The sequence below is a fragment of the Peromyscus californicus genome, unplaced genomic scaffold (genome assembly GCF_007827085.1).
Source record: "Peromyscus californicus insignis strain IS unplaced genomic scaffold, ASM782708v3 Scaffold_3__1_contigs__length_106647218, whole genome shotgun sequence".
Lineage (NCBI taxonomy): Eukaryota > Metazoa > Chordata > Mammalia > Rodentia > Cricetidae > Peromyscus > Peromyscus californicus.
The window spans coordinates 15110340-15123644 of NW_026294551.1; the positions used below are offsets into that span (position 1 = coordinate 15110340).

At 45.6% G+C, this 13305-nt stretch overlaps 1 protein-coding gene and 1 long non-coding RNA gene across 7 annotated transcripts in view; one reads left to right on the forward strand and one right to left on the reverse strand.

Moving 5' to 3' along the window:
- The window catches only part of Helz (helicase with zinc finger), a 156825-nt gene extending 145601 nt beyond the window's left edge, over positions 1-11224 (reverse strand). For 2 of the 5 annotated variants that reach the window (XM_052759626.1, XM_052759622.1), the window contains exons 1-3: positions 10189-10256; positions 8792-8847; positions 2266-2322 (exon numbers count right to left, since the gene is read on the reverse strand). The gene's annotated coding sequence lies outside the window, so the exon portion shown is untranslated. Of the gene's footprint in view, positions 1-2265; positions 2323-8791; positions 8848-10188; positions 10257-11116 lie in introns of those variants that run through there. The other 3 variants (XM_052759623.1, XM_052759625.1, XM_052759624.1) reach the window with 3 other exon arrangements.
- LOC128123340 (uncharacterized) lies at positions 9299-11600 on the forward strand. 2 transcript variants are annotated; one of them, XR_008222653.1, is made up of 3 exons: positions 9299-10249; positions 10615-11019; positions 11144-11600. It is a non-coding gene; the product is annotated as an uncharacterized LOC128123340 (long non-coding RNA). The 2 variants fall into 2 exon arrangements; XR_008222652.1 differs by lacking the exon at positions 9299-10249 and having other exon boundaries at positions 10279-11019.
- The last annotated feature ends 1705 nt before the right edge of the window (positions 11601-13305 follow it).

Here is a 13305-nt window from a genome sequence, read left to right on the forward strand (position 1 = left end):
ATAGACTTCTAACCATCTCCACATACCTACAGGAGACAAATGATGAAAAATGGACACATATTTAAACTCAAGAGATGAACAATAATCACAAGTTAATGTAATGACTACGGAGCCATGTCCAGGTTACTGTAAACTTCAAAAGTACACAGGTTTGCTGTGTTCATGTCTCTAGGAGTCACAAGAACATTGTGCTGACTCAGCAGTGGGCTGTTGCAGTTAAAAGATAGACTCAAGGACATATCAAAGAACCAGGGGCCAGGAAATGTAACTACAGTTAAATCGGCAGAAAAGCCAGGTGGGGTAGCACACTCTGGTAATATTAATACTCAGGAGAGGCAGAGGCAAGAAGAGCCCAAGTTCAAAGCCAGCCTCATCTATATTGCAAGAGTATGTCTTAAAACAAAATCCAAAAACAGTTAAAAAGAAAAGAATGTTCATTTATACACAGTAAAAAAGACTAAAAACTCAAGTTTATACCAAATGATAAAAAGTAGCCAGCAAGTTTTTTTAAGTATTACCAGCCAGAATTCAAAAGGCTTTCTGGAGAGGAGGATGCCTAACAAAAGGCTAGTATTGAAAAGAAATGGAAAATAAGTTTAGAGCCAGTGACAGATCATGTATCACATGCTCACAGCCCCAGGACCCATCCCAGAGCCAAAATAAGAGATCTTGGTGCTAGTGACCCACAGAAGAACACTAAATGTCTTCCCAGAGCTCGGGATATAGTTAGAGTAGAGCCTTTGACCAGAATGCACAAGACTTGTTTCAATCCCTAGAATTGCAAAACAAACAACGGGAACAAAACAGGGGTCCAGGGACAGCAGGCTGGAGCCACCTGCCTCACCCCACCTCCCACCCCCAGTGCTGGGATTAAAGGCATGCATCACCATGCTCAGCTTAAAATAGTGAAATTTATAACATGATATAAGTTTTTAAAGCATCAGACTGTTATATATCATAATTTAAAGTATGAACATTTTGAAACGGAATGCTAAAAAGAAAATCAACTGTTTCTGGGTAACAAACCCAAACACTGAACAATTTTAACACTAAAAAAAAGTTTGTATTATTATTATTATTATATATATATATATATAAATTATATACATCTCCTTATCCTTTACTGGCCTAGAACTATTCAACTATGCAGTTGAATCTAGCCTTGAACTCTCCACCCTTCTGCCTCAACCTCCTGATTACTGAGATTAAGATAGATACCAAGCACACCTGGCTCTCTAGCCTTTCTATTTTAATATCAAAGACCAAGAGAATGGACCAAGAAGATTGGCTAACTCTCTTTAGTAGTAGGCATTTCAGCAAATGTAAATCATCTGAAAGGCTGACAGCATAAGTAAAGGCAGTATAACCTCTAGGAACAAAGTCCTACCCTTTGTTCCTACTGGAATATTCTCAGTATCTAAGTCCTCCAAACGGATCATGTACATAATAGACACTATGTATTTTATACAAGTAAGTGTGTGTGTGTGTGTGTGTGTGTGTGAGTGTGTGTGTGTGTGTGTATAGTCATGATGCAACATAAAGAGTAAATAGCAAGAAAGCAGCTCAGTGTTCAGTCTTCAGAACACAAGGAGATCAACACTTAATGCTGACATAGAAGCTGACGGACCTCTCCAGTTTCATTACAGGAGATAAACTGAGCCTCGGTGCCATTACTCACTCCGAACCAAAGTGCAAGAAGAACCTCCCCTCACACTGATTTCTCCGTCCAAGTCGGACAGAGCAGCAGGCAGTGCCATGAGCTGGCTTTGTCCAACCTGTGCTACAGCAGCCAACTCGGTTAGGTCCTACAGCCCCAGTTCACCTCGCTCTGCATCATTCTACCTTATCCCACAGCATCTCTTCCAGCCAGACATTCTTTCCAAGATAAAGTCTCCAAACACGACCAAGTACAATTAAACGTAAGTAGAAGCCAGGCGGCAGTGGCCACGCCTTTAAACCCAGCACTCGGGAGGCGGAGCCAGGCAGATCTCTGTGAGTTCAAGGCCAGCCTGGTCTACAGAGCGAGCTCCAGAACAGGCACCAAAACTACACAAAGAAACCCTGTCTCAAGAAATTAAAAAATAATTAAATAAATAAATAAATAAATAAATAAAAGTGTCACAATGAAGCTCATTACCTTGTATATTAAAAAATTAATAAAAGAAAAAGGATGAAGTCTCTATTGTCCCTTCTTCATGCATTGCTGAGTCTTTTGTTTGTTTGTTTTTCTCCTTCGTAATGCTCTCCTAAGCCATCTATACTCACCTGCAGTTCACTGCACTGGGTATCACCCAAATAGCCCATCAGCGCTCTTTATAATTTCTGAAAGAGAGAAAAAAGCCTTTAAATACCACAGATTGCCATATGTGGTGGCACTGACCTGTAATCCCAGTACTGGAAAGACTAAGGCAGAAGAATCTTGGATTTGAGGTTAGCCTGGGCCATACATCAAAACACTGTCTCCAAAAAATACACAACAAACAAAGACATGAAGAATGAACAATCAATGTATCTATCATTGCAGAAGTATCTGTATCCACTATGCACAGCATCTGGCCTTTCTGTCCACAGTAATGCAACCAGATATAGCAGAACTAGCCATGGACCAAATGCCCTGACACAGCCTCTAGACAGAAAAGCTTTTGCACTATTACTGAACTGTGCAACCTTGGGCAAGTCAGTTTCTCTAGGCCTACATTCCCTCATCTGGAAAATGAGAAAGTTAGGAGTAGAGGCTTGCCTAGCATTCATAAAGTCTTGAGTTCAATACTCAGAAGTGGCACAGTGACACATGTCTATAATCCCAATATCCAAGAAGTGGAGGCAGGAGGATCAAAAGTTCAAAGTTGGGGATGGAAAGATGGTTCAGCACTTCTTGATCTTTCAGAGGATCAGGATTCAATTCCCAGTACCTACATGGTAGCTCACATCATCTGTAACTCCAATTCCAGGGGATCCAGAGCCCTCTTCTGTATCCGAGAGTGCCAGACATGCATGTAGTACACATACATACAAACAAAAAACATTCATAAACATAAAACAAATCTAAAAATTTTTTATTTAAAAAAGTTTAAGGTTATCCTCAGCTACTTAGTTCAAAGACAGCCTAGGCCACAGGAAACTCATCTCAAAAATAAGGAAGGTAAGCGGTTGGATTCAGTCCTCAGCTCTGAAGAAAAAAAAAAAAAAAAAAGGAAGGTAAAAAACGAGAAAGTAAAGCTAACCAGAGATAAAAGCGCAAAGCTTTCCAGAAAGAACACCAGAACACCATTCAACTGTTCTGTTACTACGTTAGTTCACAGTCAAGCCAAAATTTCCTCCTTCCCAAGATGGAAATAACTGTCTTGTAAGATGCTAGAGAATTGGGGATGACAGGTTATAAAAAGTCCATAGTAAACAGATAGGGAAGCTTATCACAGAATCCAACAATAGAGGCTAGAGAGATGGCTCAGTAGTTAAGAGCACTGACTGTTCTTCCAGAGGACTCACGTTCAGTTCCCAGCACCCACATGGTAGATCACAGCTGTCTGTAACTCCAGTTCTAGGGGATCTGACACTCTCATACAGACCTACATGCAGGCAAAACGCCAATGCATGTGAAAAAATAAATAAATAGAAATAAAAAAAAAATCTAACAATGGTAGTAGGGCGTAGAGGCACATGCCTTTACTCCTAGCACTCAAGAGACCGAGGCAGGATTTCTGTGAAAGGCCACTCTGGTCTACAAAGTGAGTTATAGGACAGCCAGGGTGACATAGAGAGACCTTGTCTCAAAACACAATAAACGAACAAACATATAAATAAATAATGATCAGCAAAATCAAAACTTACCCAGCCTGACCTCAAGACTAACTGTCTACTTAACAGTTTGACAGTAAACTGTCACTAATGTTTAACGTCACAGTAGAGCAGACTAGATATTCAGTGTCTAGTTCAACAGCCATGCCTTCTGGATTTCTCTCTACCGCTGCCAATGCACTTTAGGATCAGAGCGGTCTTCCAAAACTTAAAATGACACCCAGCTATTTACCAAACCATGCAGAAGAAGAGGGAGACTAAGGGAGAACAGGGACTTGGAGGAGGTAGGTGTTTGTTTTTAACTTTTTAATATGGGGGCATAGTATGTGAATGTGTTTATGTGTATACAGATACATTTAAATATTTTTAAATTTATACGTCTGTAAATGCACACGTGTGCAAGTACCACAGAAGCCAGAAAACCTGAAGTTATGGGCAGTTGTGAGCCACCCAACGTGGGTGCTGGCTACTAAAATGTTCTTAACCACTGAGCGAGCTCTCCAGCCCCATTCTTTTTGACTTTGTATATACTCATGTTGCTCAATTTAACTTACCATATGCAGGCATGATTTTTGTGCAATTTTTCAAACTATATTATTTATAAATATACCTGGCAGGCTGTGTTTACAAGAATATTTCCACCATAAGGTACATTTCCACAAAGGAAAGTGAAAAAGCAAATTCAGATGTGATAAGAAAACTGAAAATATGGCACAGAAATCAAACTCACAATCATTCACACTTCAGAGTAAATCAGCCCAAAAATGTGAGGACAGGAGAGATGGCTCGGTGGGCAAAGTTACTCTCTGCACAAGCCTGACACCTGAGCTTAATCTACAGATCCACTGAAGGTGGAAGTTGAGAGCCAACTCCACAAAGTTGCCCTCTGACCTCTACACATGCATACACAAACACTAAAACTTTTAATTAAATATATGTGTGTATACATTCATATATATGCATATATATGGTAAACCAGGCTTTTTATTGAAAAGCTAGACAAATTTGTTTCACCAGACTCCGTTCTTAGAGAGCTGACCCAGAATGGTTATAAGCATACAAAATTGATAAGACTTTTGACTTAAATTGGAAACTTTCAATTTCTTTCAGATAACTGAAAGTGTAACAAATACATGACATGTATATACCACATAAGTACTTATAGGTATAACATATGCAAGTAGTCTTCATTCTACATCAGTGATAGTCTTAAAAAGAGGAATAATGACTATCAGACTCAGGATTTTCAAGTGTTATGTCAGCCACCCCTGGAGTAGCAAGAGAGTATTTTGTGCCGCTGCTAGCTCATGCCACAGAAGTAACCCTGACACACCAATGCCCTAAAGAGACGGGTGAGCTGATGTGGCACTCTCTCCATGTCACACTTTGCTTCTAGACAACATTTCAAAGTACTACTTAGCAATCCAATTACATTTGCAAGTATGTTTACCTAAGTCTGTAAAAATAAACAACCCGAAGAACCTTATTGCTTGCACTGGGCCTGCATTAGGATCTTAAATAGTGATTGACAGACAATTATAGGCTGATTTGCATTCAGTGTTACTGTCAAGCCTACTTCTTTTTTTTTTTTTTTTTTTTTTTTTTTTTTTTTTAAGGTTTATTTATTTATTATGTACACAGAAGAGGGCACCAGATCTCATTACAGATGGTTGTGAGCCACCATGTGGTTGCTGGGAATTGAACTCAGGACCTCTGGAAGAGCAGTCGGTGCTCTTAACCTCTGAGCCATCTCTCCAGCCCCCAAGCCTACTTCTTAAACAGAGAACACAGATGCATTTATAAGATTTAGTTGACTTCCCTGAGGGGCCCTCTACACTATTCTCAGCTTTTCATGAAAATGTGGCATTTTTTAAAATTTCTTTCTAGACTTTTTTATTTCATGTGCATGAGTGTTTTGCCTATATGTATGTCTGTACACCACATACATGCCTGGTGCCCAGGTCAGAAGAGGGTGCTGCATCCCCTGGAACAGATAGATGGTTGTAAGTGGTCATGTAGATACTGGGAACTGAACCCAGGTCCTCTGCAAGAGCAACAAGTGCTTTTAATGACTGAGCCATCTCTCCAGAGCATACGCTGCAGCTTTTAAGCTTCACAAGGCCTTCCAGAAGCAGAAAGGACTTCTGTTTCTTAGCATTGTTCTCCTAGCCATTGAAATCTGTAGAATCCCTATCTATACAGACTTTAAAAACAATGATGACTGGATTCTTTAAAGCTATATATATAAAGATGAAGTTCTTATTAACAATAGCAAAAGGCAGGCTGGGCGGTGGTGGGGCACGCCTTTAATCCCAGCACTTGGGAAGCAGAGCCAGGCGGATCCCTGTGAGTTCGAGGCCAGCCTGGTCTACAGATCGAGATCTAGGACAGGCACCAAAACTACTCAGAGAAACCCTGTCTCAGAGAAAGAAGAAAAAAAAAAAAAAAAAACAAACAATGGTTCCGAGCTCAAGAGAGGTACCAGACTATATTAACTGACTCCTCCAAAAATACCACCTTATCTAAAAACAGTGCCCTAGCTTACCAGCAAAAAGACAGACTAAGAAGTCATGTCTTTACACAGTTCAAAGACACAGACTTCTATTCTGCTGTAACCTTTGACACTATGGTTTTTCCTATTTTAGATACTTCGTGTAGCTGGTGGTGGTGATAGTGTAGGCCTTTAATCCCAACATTTGAGAAGCAGAGACAGGCGAATCTTTGAGTTCGAGGCCAGCCTGGTCTACAGACTGAGTTCCAGGACAGCCAGGGCTATGCAGAGAAACCTTGTCTTGAAAACAAAATCAAACAAACAAAAAACCTCGTGTAACAATTTGCTTGATGGCCATCCACTAGCTTCACTTTGAAGAGAATACTAACACTTTGTCTGCATGAATAGAAACTGTGAAAAATGTCTCAACACAATTCGGGCTAAGGACAGTAGTTCCACAAGATGAATTTCTTCTAAGTACTCCATTTCTAGACTACAAGTAAGAACACTGCTAGAGGCCAAAGCAGGTACTTGGCTCCTGGCCACAGAACTACCTATAGATTTCAAAGAAAACAAGAGGAAGAGTTAAAACTGACAGGTCTAAGACAAGAATATGCCTCCATCCACACAACAAAAATAAACTTAAAACTCTGTATTTGCTGAGTTTCCACACTGGTAGAGGTGCTAAGTGCTGAAAGATCTCGGTCTACGTCCACTCCCTTTCCTAAGCTCCCCACTCGCTCTGCTGCATTTTAAAGGCAAAGTGTCGACTACATGCTTCAATCTCGAGGGGCTGGAGAATACAGCGTATTCTTAAAATGAAAAGTTTGTAAGGATTTCAAAATCTAGATGCCAAAATACATTAAGGGAGGGGTAGTAAACAAATCTGCAATAAATCAATTGACCATACTTATATTTTTCTAAAGCAGTGGTTCTTAACCTTCCTAATGCTGCAATCCTTTAATACAGTTCATGTTATGGTGACCCCTGAACCATAAAATTATTTCATTGCCCCCCCCCTCCCCGAAAAAAAGCTTAGCATCGATGGCATGCACCTTTAATCTCAGAACTCAGGGAGCAGCGGCAGGTTCCAGGCCAGCCTGGTCTACAGAGTGAGTTCCAGGATAGCTAGGGCTACACAAAGAAATCCTGTCTCAAAAAACCAAAAAAAAAAAAAAAAAAAAATTATTTTATTGCTACTGTAATTTTGGTACTATTAGATATTGTAATGTAAATATCTGACATGCAGGATAGCTGATATGCAACTCCCAAAGAGATCAGGACCCACAGTTCGAGAACTGCTGTTCTATAGCAACCACTATATGTTTGTTTGTTTGTTTTGGTTTGTTTGTTTGGTTTGTTTGTTTGTTTTCGAGACAGGGTTTCTCTGTGAAGTTTTGGTGCCTGTCCTGGAACTCGCTCTGTAGACCAGGCTGGTCTCGAACTCACAGGGATCTGCCTGCCTCTGCCTCCCAAGTGCTGGGATTAAAGTGCTAGGATACCACCTAGCCAGAATAAGGTATCTTAAGTTGAGAAACTAGTTAAAAACTAAGAACAAAAAGTTTCTCTCTCCCTGGTACACAGCACAAACTGTTCACTTACATATATAATGTCCTTTAAATCCAAGGCAGTAAGCCAGGCTTGGTAGCATATCAGCACTTGGGAGTTCAAGGCCAGTCTTGTCTACTTAGCAAGTTCCAAGCCAGTCAAACTACAGTAGTGAAACCCTATCCATAAAAAAAAAAAAAAAAAAAAAAAAAAAAAAAAAAAAAAAAAAAAAAAAAAAAATCCAAAGTATTACATGGGATAAACAAAACAATAACTTGAATTTACACACCATATAGGACCAGAAATGATGATAGTCATAGCACCAGTAAATAACACTGAACTTAAGACTATCATTTCTGTTTCACAGAACTATCAGACATTTACTACTCCGTTTTTTAGAAAATAAAAGGGGCTGGGGATGTAGCTCAGTCATTCTGCACTTGTCTAGCATGTGTGAACCCAAAGGGCTCATACATACCAGCACCACAAAACAAAAAAGCTAAATAAAAAAATAGTAATAGCAGAAGTGATTTGCTTGCTGTAAACGATTATTCAATGGAAATGGACTTCACAAAAAGTCCCACAAACTGTAGGTGTGTGAACTTTATCTACTCAATTGCTTAAACTCAGTGCAGAATAAGTAACGGACATCAAAACAGATAAAATCCAGACCTTCCAATTAAAGTTACACAAGGAAATTTGAAGATGCAAACTATAATTACTCCTGGAGAAGACACTGATCAAGGATAGCCACAAATAACATTTGGCTGTAGACACGCTCCACTATGTGTGAATAAGTTGGAGCCACTAATAAGGATGGTACAACTTTGCTAACTCTAGCCCTGCCTGTCCCCAATTGGCTGACTGATCTCCTTGGAAAGTAGCTTCGGCCTTACCCTGGAGTTCGCTGCAATGAAAAGGGAAAACAGGACGGGTTTTTAAGTTCAGTCTCACCTTGCACATCTCAACAGCACTGTAGTTCATTAGTGATCAATTACTTCATCCAATTCCTGGGGAAAACAGAAAAGCAGAATATCTATACAATACCAGTTGGAGCCATTATCAGTAGCAAATATTTATTGCCCTGAAGTAAAAGAACATGGAGACTTCAAGTGGAAAAAGTTACAAAAACGGTACAGTATACGCTTTGGGGTGAAAAAAATCTGTCTTTTACCTAAAACTGAAAATATTTTCTTTCAGTAACAGATTACAAAATGTTCTTAAATCTTAAACATAATAAAGTCATCTTTTCAGCACTGATTAGTCTTGCTTTCGAAAATAAAAAGGGGAGGAAACGTCAAGGAGGGGGAAAAAGCCATTCATATGCGTGAAGAGAGGGCAAAATGAAGCGCAAACTAGGCCAGATAAGGTCTCCCGTCCCTCCCCCCCCCCCCCCCCCCCCCCCCCCCGCTCCGGGAATCCACTATCTCTGGAGCTACACTTTTGATTATATTAATGGCTTGCCTGAAAAGTGTAAGTTTGCAAGGGAGAAAGAATGCCAGTTTCGGAGCTCAACAAAAAACTTACAAGGTTCCCAACCCAAAAAGGAATCCGAAGACTCTGGCTTCCAGCCCTGTCTGAAAGGACCCTCAGCAAAGGCCAGGGGGGCAGGAGACTCAAACCCGTTTGGGGAAGAGAAATCAAAGTTCCTAGCTAAGACTGTGTGTCCCAGCCCTTGGAAGAAGGGAGAGAGAGAGAGAGAGAGATCTTTGGAGGCGGCTTTCTCCAGGAAGAGATAAGTCGTTTTGTTTTTGTAGATGTGCTCACGGGCCACGCACGTCCCAGGAGGGGGGCGGGGAGAGGGGGACCACAGTAAATCCTGGGCTCTGGGGCGCCCCCCTAACCCACTTTTCGTGCTGTCCCCTTCCCCGGGGTCGCCGCCCCACCCCAGGTGGAAGTCCTGACCCGGAGGGCAGCACTGCGCGCGGCGTGGGAGGCCGCCCGCTCCCCACCCTAAGCGGCGGCGACCCCGGGGCGCTGGGCGTGCGGGGACTCCGGGGCGGCCCGTGCCCGAGCACCCTCGCGCGGGCTCCCCGGTCGCCCCGAACCTCGGGCGTGTGCACGGACCCCCGGGCCACCGCCTGGGCGGCTGGCGCCTCAGCCCCCCCAGCGGAAGGGAAAGGAGATTGAGGAGGGGAAGAAGCAGTAAACAGCTCCAGCGTCCGGGCCTCGCCTCGGAGAGAGCCCCGCTCCCCAGGCCCTGCCGCCGGCCGTCGGGACCCCCCCGCTGTCCCCGGGGCCGCGCTGTCCCGGACCCGGAGCACCCGAGGGGAGTCCAGGCCTCTCCCCGGATGGCTCTGGAAGCTCCTGAAGCGACCCGGGCAGCGGAGAACGGGGAAGTCAGGACTTACCTGTCATTACTTTCTACGCCATCTTGGATCCACTTGTCAACGTCCCCACAAAGCATTATGGGTAAGAAAGAGCCTTTAAAGTGACTCCCCCCCTCGGCCCCCGACTCCCGCCTCCTGCCGCCGGCGCCGCCCCCTCCGGCCGCACCTCCCTCCGGAAAGTTGGCCCCAGAGGCCCGCCCGGCCCCCTTCAGCGCCTGAGGGACTTCGCGGGGAACATCCTCCCCCCCCCCGGATTTCCAACTGTGCCTTTGGGGTGCTCTCTTTTCTGCCGGCCCGGGTCTCCCCTATCCCCTACGCGAACTGCTCTCTGCCCCGCCGCGATCCTGCCCTGGCATGCAGACACCCCACTTCTGCATACACTCTACGCGGGGTGTCCTGGGCGCGGGCGGCCTTGCGAGCCGCTGGCGGATGCTTGGATGCTTGCAGGGATGCAAGGACGCCAGCATGAGCACGCCTGAGAGCGGTCCCCCAGCTCCGGGTCCTTGCTAACGCTCGCGCTTCCCGCCACGCGGCATCCGCCACGCACGTCGCACCCGCGCGCGGGGGACAGTGCCTGTATCCTGGGAAGACAGTCTGGGTCCCCCGGATTCCAGGAACTCTGTGAACGCCGAGTCAACCCGCCAGCGAAGCGCCAATTGGGGTTTGAGAAGGTTAAGCTAAACGCAACTTTACCCCCAGTTCACTCAGCTTTGCGCAGTCTCCTCCTCGAACCGGGTAATGTGATCCACGACCCTCTAGGTCGGAGGACCCCTCCCCTAGGAATGTGGCTTTCGGCTCGGTAGGATCCACTGGTTTAGAGTCCAAACTGCGGACTGTGACTTCCCCCGGCAGGTAACTCGGGAGAGCCAGGCTGCAGACTCCGGGTGGGGCGTGGATGCGCGCCTGGGCCGGGAAGAGGGCCCCCGGGAAGGTGGGGGGCAGTGCCTACCGCGTTCCAACTGTCCTGTTCCCACAGGGCGGCGACCCCAGGCGGCGGGACAAGGTAGAAGGCGGGCGCCACGCTGGCTCGGGGCAGAGAGAGGAGGGGGATGTCCAGAGTGGCTCGGAGGCGACTAGGGCGCAGGAAGTAGGAGGCGACCGTGCGCCGGCTACAGACCTCAGCGAGCATCCCGCGGGCATCTGCTCTCTCGCTGCAAGACAAGCCGCGGGCTCTCTCCGCCCCTCCGGTTTGCTTCGGGCGTGCGACACCTAGCCCAGGTGACCAACCCCGTTGCTCCCTGAATTACCAGCTCCTCGCAGCCCTTGTCCTGCCAGAAATGGAGGTCTGTTGATTAACTCCCCACCCCCACCCTGTATGTTCTCTTTCCAAAGCCCCCAGTGTCAGCATTGCTGAGTTCGGGGACCTCCGGTTGCTTGCCTACCCCGAACCGAACAAGATTTGGTATCCAAAAAAAAAATCCTCCAAGACTTTCCGGGTAGATCCTGTGTTTAGCTTTCGCGAGGTTTTAATCCCCAGCGGCGGTGGGGGGTTGGGGGGGGGAGGTGTTATTCCCCAACACACCAAACAAAATGCTACTAAATGGCTCTGAAAATTCGAAGAAATCTTGAGCACAGGCATTGGCACGTACACACCCTCTTTTCGGTACAAGGGGAGGGTCTTGGGTCTGCCTTTTTCAGGCACCTCCGGATCCCACCAGGTGTCTCTCTGGAGCTACCTGGGTGGTTGATGACAACCTCTGCCCCTAGGGAGCCAAAAGCTCCACCAGTCTATTGTACCAGCCTGAAGAAAAGGGTGAGGTGTGGACTCATTAAGGGATTGGCCCCGGGGTCACTCTTGAGGGAGGGAGCAGGTGAGTCATTCCCAGCGGACTAGGAAGAGGCGGTCAGGGGAGGAACCTCCCCTGAGTCACCGCTTTTCAGAGCTTCTGCCAGTCTCCAATATTGGGAACTGGAGCCTAGAGCTCTGGACACCTCTAGAGTGGTCAAAAGTGTCCCCCACCGGCCCCTTTGCTCTCCCTGCAAATGAAAGCTCCCAAGTCCTGTTTCCAGGGTACCCCAGTTGCTCCTCCTCCAGTTCCTGCATTTCTTAAGCCACTAGGATGCACTAATGTAATGATTGGCAACTTGAAGTGGGCGATCTGAGCTTCCTTGTAAGTAAGTAATCAACCGAAGAGCAAGAGCTGTGCCTGCCAAACTGCCTCTTTGGTCGGTAGTCTTTCTTCGCTTTAGAAAAGCTTTGGCCCAAAGATAGACTCCATTTATGTCAGTGCCTCCAGTGTGTGTTCCAGCAGGTTCTTGTCCCAGATGCCACCTGTTACCTGGACTAAGAGAACCTCCTAACTCTCCCTGCTCCCGGACTGCCCCTTAAATTCCGATGTCCATCTGACCAACTCAGTGACATTTGTGAAATGCAAATCATGTGACTCCTTAAGCCTTCCACATCGTATTTGGGATGATCCTAAGTTCCCAGCCATGGACGATGAGCTCAATGAGATTGTCCAGTCTTCCCTTCCTCCATGATGAGGCCAGAGTGACCTCCTTCTTCCCTACATCACCCCAAGCTTTCTTCCCCTGAGAAAACTATTTCCCTCCACCTGTCAGTCATCATCTTTTCATCATTCAGGTCTCGGTTCCTGTCACTCCTCCATGCTGTGGGATGTCTTTCTGTATGCTGTGAATATGTGTGGCTCCCATTGGATAATAAATAACGCTGTTTTGGCCTATGGCAAGGAAGCTTACAGCCAGGCAGGAAGTCCAAGCAGAGAGACAGAGAAGGGCAGAGTGGGGGAGATGTGAACCTGCAGCCCAAGAAGCAACAAGATATCAGCAGACCTGTAAAGCCACTGCCACGTGGCAACATGTAGATTAATAGAAATGGGTTGAGTTAAGTTATAAAAGCTAGCCGGGCGGTGGTGGCGCACGCCTTTAATCCCAGCACTTGGGAGGCAGAGGCAGGCGGATCTCTGTGAGTTCGAGGCCAGCCTGGTCTACAAAGTGAGTTCCAGGAAAGGCGCAAAGCTACACAGAGGAACCCTGTCTTGAAAAAACAAAAAAAAGTTATAAAAGCTAGCTAGCAGCAGCTTGAGCCATAGGTCATACAGTTTGTAATTAATATAAGCCTCGTGAGTAATTATTTTATAAGCAGCTGTGGGACCACAGGAGGGAGAGATTCGTCTT